Source organism: Sorex araneus, chromosome 4, assembly GCF_027595985.1.
Source record: "Sorex araneus isolate mSorAra2 chromosome 4, mSorAra2.pri, whole genome shotgun sequence".
In the NCBI taxonomy this organism is placed as follows: Eukaryota; Metazoa; Chordata; class Mammalia; order Eulipotyphla; family Soricidae; genus Sorex; species Sorex araneus.
Genome location: NC_073305.1, coordinates 178,307,042 through 178,314,068, shown reverse-complemented (window position 1 = coordinate 178,314,068; position 7,027 = coordinate 178,307,042). Strand labels below are relative to the sequence as shown.

Sequence of the window (7,027 nt, the reverse complement as noted above, 5' to 3'; positions counted from 1 at the left end):
CACGCTGCTGAGAGAGGGAGCACGGGCCCGGCACCGCCCACCAGAGCTGTCAGGAGGGCACCACTCGGGAGCACGTCTCTCTCCATCACGTTTCAGCACGAAACAGATTCATTCGTGACACAAGCTGGAGAAATCTGTTCGGTTCTCCCATCGTAAAGGGTCTAGATTCATTAGTCAACTTCTGTGCTTTCAGCCTAGCTCAGACACAAGACTGAAAGAGAGCCAGAGTCCCCAGAGGGGGAAGAAATGACTAACGTACAGATATTATTTACACATCAACCTCAGCAAAGCCGCGGCCTCAGGGCCAGCGCAGTCACGGCACTTGCCCAGCAAGCAGCCGACCTGGGCTGGATCCCGGGGGCCGCACCTGGTGTCCTGCGTCTCCCAGAGCAAGCCAGGAGGAACTCAGAGCATAAGCAGATGCGAGCCCCTAACCCCCCGCCAAAAAAATAAACAACTGCTGGTTCAATCCTAATCTACCCAGAAAGAAAATACATAGACCAAAGTGGCTATTAAAATATGGGCATAACAAATAATGAAATAAAACATAGTAAAATATAGGCATAGGGACCAGAGTGGTAATACAGCAGGTGGGGCATCTGCCTTGTACTCGGTCAACCTGAGTTCTATCCCCAACACCCCATACGGTCCCCAAGCTCGCCAGGAGTGACCCCTGAGCAGAGAACCAGGAGTAACCCCTGAGCACCACCAGGTATAATTCTAAAAACACAGAACAGAAAAATAAAATCTGTGCTAAAAACTTCGGTACCCTGGGCTGGAGAGATGGTACAGCAGATAAGGTCCTTGCCTTGCACAAGGGCAACCCAGGTTTGATCCCCGGCATTCCCATATGGTCCCCTGAGCACTGCCAGGAGTAATTTCCTGAGTGCAGTGTCAGGAGTAATCCCTGCGCATAGCCAGGTGTGACCCAAAAACAAACAAAAGAAAGAAGCAAATTGAAAGTCTTCCCTTCAAGACACAGCTTACATCCTCTCCCCTCGAGGAGACGGGAGGTGGCGAGGGGCCTTCACTGAGGTGTCGGAGGGGCTTTCTCCTGCTCTCGGGCTGGCGGCCCCGGGAAAGGTCCCGCCAAGCTCAGCATGTGCAGAACTGAGTCCCGTCACCAGCACTCACCGTGAGCCACAGTCCCTAGTCCCAGCACCACCTAGCTAGCCCAGGGAACTGCGCACCCTACACACAAGCTTACTGCCTCACACCAAGCTGGGCAAGAACAACCAGAAAACAGAGAGCAGTACTTTCCAAGCTGTGGATCTGACCCATTTACGACCCACAAAATCAATTTAAGTCATCAGAGTCTAAGAAAAAAAAAAAACAAACCACAAAACAAAAAACAATCCCTCCTAAAGCAAGCAGCTTTCTGAACACTGTTCTGAGCTTGACATACGTACTCTACTCGGAGCACAGGCCGGAGAGCAGCTCCGTGCGCTGCGTGCTCGCTGCCAGCGGAGGCCCAGGCTCCGTCTCTGGCACCGGGGAGGCCCCAGACACTGCTTGGGATAGGCCCAAACCCTGCGTCCCCCGAAAAGGATCACAGCAGAAGCTCGACACCCGCAAAAGTACAGCACAGGTTTGAGACAAATGCTTCTGAAGTAGAGGAGACCTCTGAGGGAAAGCGGTCTCAGTAAGAACCAGCAAAATTCAAGACTCTCTCCTCCTCCTGCTGCACCCACCGCGCCCAGGGGCGACGTGAGGCAGGCGAGGGGGAAGGACAGGGGCTCCCACGCAGCAACACAGTGCCAGGGAACCCCAAGTGGACGCCGGGCACCTCAGTCATCCTCCAGGTAAGCTCTCCTGCACAAGTGACGCCTTTTCTGGGTCGGAGCAACAGTACAACACGTAAAGCACTTGCCTTGCACGCGGCCAGCCAGGGTTCGGATCCCTGAGCACTGTCAGGAGTAAGCCCTGAGCACCAGCAGGTGAGACCCCTCCCCCCCAACAAAAGAAGAATCTCTGAGCACAAGTTAAGCATTTTCTCTAAACTCCATTGCCAAACCAATGAAATAGAAGACATCTTTTCTGACTTAAACGCTGGGCCTGACATCAAACATGGAAGGCGTGGTAGTCTGCTCTCTACTTGTAACTCTAACATGCAAAAGCATGTCATTCTCCTAAGTCAAGAACGCGTATTTCATAAAATCACGTAATGAGAAAAAGCTGCCTTGGGGTCTACCCACATTATTTCCTCCCACTATGACTTTTATCAATGCTAACTTTTGTCTTCAATCTACACACACACACACACACACACACACACACACACACACACACACACCACACACGCACAAAAAACAAAATCCCCACATACATGGACCAGAGATAGGACAGTGGGTAAGGTGCTTGCCTTACTTTGGGTTCAGCCCAAGCAGTCAGGAGTAAGCACCCTCAGGTGTGGCCCCCAAAATAACAAAACCCAAACTCACACTCGACTGCCCCCTAACCACTGCCCAAGTCTCACTGGAACCACCCTTTCCAGAACGCAGCAAGCGCTATATCTCAGGCTGGACCTCAGTCTGACATACCGTTTCCAGCAACACAAAACTCTGCAGGATGTTAACATACCAATTTTTGATGAATCCACTTAGATTATTTGCTTGAACCATGATTTTCTTTTAAGTACCATGCATCAAACCATTTCCAACTCCTAACTTGCCAAATTTACTTTCGAACCATCTCACATAAGCACTAAACAATGACTGATTTCCTTTATTAACTCACAGCATTTGTGGCGTTTCCACAACCAGCCTGACCCCGCTGGCCACTTCTGCTGACCCTGTCCTGAGAGGCACCATAGCCCTTCTCTCGGGACTAAGCTTTCTCCCCAGTCCTTGCACACATGCATCCACCTAAAGATTTCCACTTCAACATTCTTCACATTCCTCATACTGTACAAAGTAGGCATTGTTTGTATAGTACTTGATAATGGGGATTAAAAATAAAAATAATTGACACACTTGGTAAAATTCAAGTATGCCTGCCTATGGCTTGAGAGAATTAGCAGAGCAGTCCAGTGCTAAATTCAAAAGCAATAACTCCAGAAGACGAGTAGATGCCGCTTTGGGGGGTGGGGGTGGGGGAAGAGTGAGCCAGAACTGTCATTACTCCCAATTCCGTGCTCTGGAGACCAAGCGGTACCAGGGATGGAACCTCCTGGACTCCTACAAGCAAACCCAGCCGTGTGCGCCCCTTCCCGGGCCAGGGATGCTCCTAAAAGCATCATCTCTAGGGACGACCCCAGTTTACTTCCATACAGCTTGAGGGCACAGTTCGGGGAAAGCTTAGTACTGGGGGGTGGCAAAAGAGGACCCGGGGTAAGCGGTGCCCAGAAGCTACTGCTACTCCTGGCTCTGTGCTTGGGGTCACCTCTTGTCACCATATGTGGTGCCAGGGATTGAGCCAGGGTCAGCTGCACAGGAGACAAGCGCCTTAAGGCCTTGGACTATCTCTCTGATCAGTATTTTAGGGAAGTTACTCGGGACTCAAAGCCAATGACCCCAGCCAAGTCTAGCAGCCTAAGTTCCTACAGGAAGGCTCCCTCCAACTTTGACATTCCTTTGTCCACTTTAAGCCATCAGCTCGCTCTGCTGCCGAGAACTGCTTCAGACCCCAAGAAAACTTTGCAGCTCAGCAGTAGAGCCACTTGCATTGCAGGCAGGAGACCGGGAGTTTGATCCCCAACACAGCAAAGAAAAAAAAAAAGTTTAAAGTCAAGATCGACAAGAACTCAATCTCCCTACCAATTAAAATCACGCCAGTTCTCTACTGAAAGCGGACAAACACATGGAACCTGGCATGCCTGTCTGAAGGCCAACTGGGATGTGTCAGGGAAGGAACACTTGAAATACCAGGGTCAGAGTTTGATTTTTGCAGGCAGTCATTCAAGCACTCAGCAAGGTCATTCATCTGGCAGATCAAAGAATAGGAAAAGCTCAAGGCAGGTATGTGCTAAGTCTACAGCACGCCAGTCCGATAGCTGCTTATTTGGTCCTCAAAGAATTAGTCACCAGCCGCCACGGGTCTAACTGGATTACTAACTCAAACACAGATTTTCAGGAGTGACACCACAAGCCTTCTGCCGTTTTCATTATCAGGCACCGCAAGCTCAAGTCTGACTGTGTAAAACCAAAACGGATATCCACCAGAGACCTTCGGGCCAGGGCAGTCCGGGCGCTGCTGCCTCCCTCTCCTTCCCAACCCGAAAGAGCCACTTCCAAGTCTTCAAAGGCGAGACGCGGCAGATTCCCACTCCTGAGACCCGGTCACCCGATCCTCTCTCCAACTCCAAGCCTTGCAAGTCTAGAAAGGGGCCAGGGCCGAAAGATAACCCACCCCAAAGCCTCTTGAGCCCCTTCCAGCCGTTCCTGTCCTCTACCCATTTTTTTCTTTCTTTCCCAAGACCTTTGGTAACAAGAGTTCGACCAACTCCGCAAGGATTCTGGCAGCACCCCTCAGGACCAGCTACTCAGCTGGGGCACACGCTCTGCCGCCTCTGGAGTCCTTTTTGCAACGCCCCCACCCTACCCGAGCAAACGAAAAGAACCAAAAAACAAGCAAAACAAACAAACAAAAAAATCCCAACTCCTGGAAGCACCCAGTGCCCACAGCAGCGCTCTGCCGCTGCCCTCCCGGCGCTGGTCCACTCGGGAGTCCCGGGAGTCCGACTCCTCAGGGCCCCCTGGGGGAAAGGGAGCAGCGGGAATCCCCAAGCCGGCCGCTCCCCGGGAAGCCGGGCTCCCGGCTAGCCGGGGGGTGCAGGGGGGAGGTGGGGGAGGGTGCGGGGAGCGACTGTCAAGCCCAGCCCCGTCCGAGCATCCCCGGCGAGGTCCCACCTCCACGCTCAGACAGCCCGCGGGGCTGCAGGAGCGAAGTTTCCCGGCCGGGCCGGCACATGGTCTGCAGAAGTTTGGCTGGAGCTGCAGGCGCGGGCGCGGCGGCGGCAGCAGCGGCGGTGGCGGCGGCGACGGCAGCAGCAGCAGCAGCAACAGCAGCGGCGGCGACGGCGGCGGCGGCGGCGGCGGCGGAGCAGCAGGAGGCGGAGGCGGAGGCGGGCGGGAGGGGGAGGGGAGGCGGCCGCCGGGAGGGAGGGGGGGCGGCGGGGGGCCCCTTGCCGCCGCGGCTCTCTCGCCGCCTCTCCCCCCCGGCGGGAGCCGCTCGCCGCCTCTTTGCACTAGTCGCTCCGCTCTCTCGGTCATGTGACCTTAACGTAACCGGACAGGAAAAGCCCCGCCGCCGCCGCCGCCGCCGCGCCGGAGACACCGACCGCGGCGGCAGCAGCAGCAGCAGCGGCGGCGGCGGCGGCGGCGGCGGGGCGAGCACGGCCGGCGCTGCCCAGCGGCGCCTGCTCCACACCCCCCGCCGCAGCGGCAGCGGCAGCGGCAGCAGCACCGGCGACAGGTAAGCGCGCACCGCCTCCGCCTCCCGGGGCCGGTGCCCACGTGCCGCTCCCCCTCCCCATCCCCCCGGGCCCCCGGGCTCCGGGGAGGCGGAGGTCGGGGGTGGGGGGCGGGGGCGGCACGGGGGCTCCCGGAGCCCGCAAACGGTTCCGGCTGCGGCGGTGGCAACAAAGACGGCGAATGACCCCCTCCCCTGTCCCGGGGGCGCCGGGCGACAGGCAGGCGGAGGGCCCGGGCCCGCGCGGGGAGCGGGGTGGCCCCCGGGTGGGGCGGCGAGGGCCAGGGGCGCCCCGCGGGGGGGCGGGGGCGGCCGCGCCTGGCGCCGGGGCTCTGGCCGCCTGACAAAACCATCCCCCGGAGCCAGGCGGCGGCGAGGCGGCGGCGGCGGCTCCATCCGGGGCTTTGCGGGAGGGGGAGGGGACGGAAGCCGAGAGGGCGGGCGGCGGATCGGAGGAGGAGGAGGGAGGGAGGGAGGGAGGAAGGGGAGGGGGGCGATCCGCGTTCCGTTCCCCGGCGCCGGTCCCTCCCTTCCCGCCGCCACGGCGGAGCGCGTCCCGGAGCGGCGGCGGCCGGCGAGCGTCCCGCGTCGGAGCCCCGAGGAGCGAGACGGGCCGGCCAAGGTGCGTGTCCGTCCGTCCGTCCTCCCGCCGCCGCCGCCGCCGCCGCCGCTGCTTGCCTTCGGCGGCCAGGCCGCGAGCTGCGGAAGTGGGCTGTGGGGGAGGGGAGGGGAGCGGGGAGGGAGGGAGGGGGGAGGGGAGGGATCCGGTCCGACCGGAGCAGGCCCGGCCTCTCTGGCGCTTCTCCCAGCTGCAGCGGCTCCTACAGCTGCTGCCGCTACTGCTGCGGCTCCGCCTCCCCGCTCGCGGGCGGGGGCGCGCACGCGCGCTTCCGGCCTCCCCGGCTCTCGCGCAGTCTCCGGCTCTCGCGCGCGCTCGGCTCCCCGCCCCTCCCCCTCCCCGCCCCGCGCGCGCCTCGCCCCCGCCCCCGGCGCCCGGCCTGTGGCGGCCGCCGCCGGGGCGTTGCGCACTGCGTAGGCGTCGGCATTGTGTTCCACTCCGCGGGGCTTGGGGCGTGCGCGCGCGCGCACGCTAACGCGGGCACTGAGGGGCCGCGGCGAGCGTGCGGCGCGGCCCGAGTGCGTCGCCCCGCCCCCCTCCCCTCGGCCCCTCGGGGGCCGGCGGGGCGGGGCCAGCCAGACCGGCGGGGGGCCCCGGCGCGCTTTCTTCCCCCGCCCCCCCCTGCCCGGCGCCGTCTCAGGCCCCGCCCCCCGCGCCGGTCTCCGTCCCGCCCCGACGCCGGTGAGGCTCCGCCCCCGCCTCCGCCCCGCCCCGACCTCGGCCCCGCCCTGCCCCAGGGAGGCTCCGCCCCGTGGGCGGGCCGGGCGGCCATAGGGCAGCGCCGGGGCGAGCCCGGCGACTGCTCGTCTCCCGGGGCACGTCCCCGCGGGGCCGCCGCGCCGCCGCCTGCCGCGCGGAGCTTCCGCTCGGCCGCGGGGGGGGGTCTTTGCCGCCCTCTGGGGCGGTGTTGCGGGTCTCCGGCTGCCTGGCCTGGGGGGCGCGTGGGGCCTGCGCGGCCCCGGCAGCCGGCTGGGGGCGCCTCGCGGGCCACCCGGCGCC

At 61.3% G+C, this 7,027-nt stretch overlaps 1 protein-coding gene across 2 annotated transcripts in view; it reads left to right on the top strand.

Moving 5' to 3' along the window:
* Positions 1 to 5,268: 5,268 nt before the first annotated feature.
* Positions 5,269 to 7,027, top strand: part of ZBTB2 (zinc finger and BTB domain containing 2) — a 33,084-nt gene continuing 31,325 nt past the window's right edge. Inside the window, exon 1 of one of the 2 annotated variants that reach the window (XM_055135365.1) lies at positions 5,269 to 5,412. The gene's annotated coding sequence lies outside the window, so the exon portion shown is untranslated. Of the gene's footprint in view, positions 5,413 to 5,477; positions 6,032 to 7,027 lie in introns of those variants that run through there. The other variant, XM_055135366.1, reaches the window with a different exon arrangement.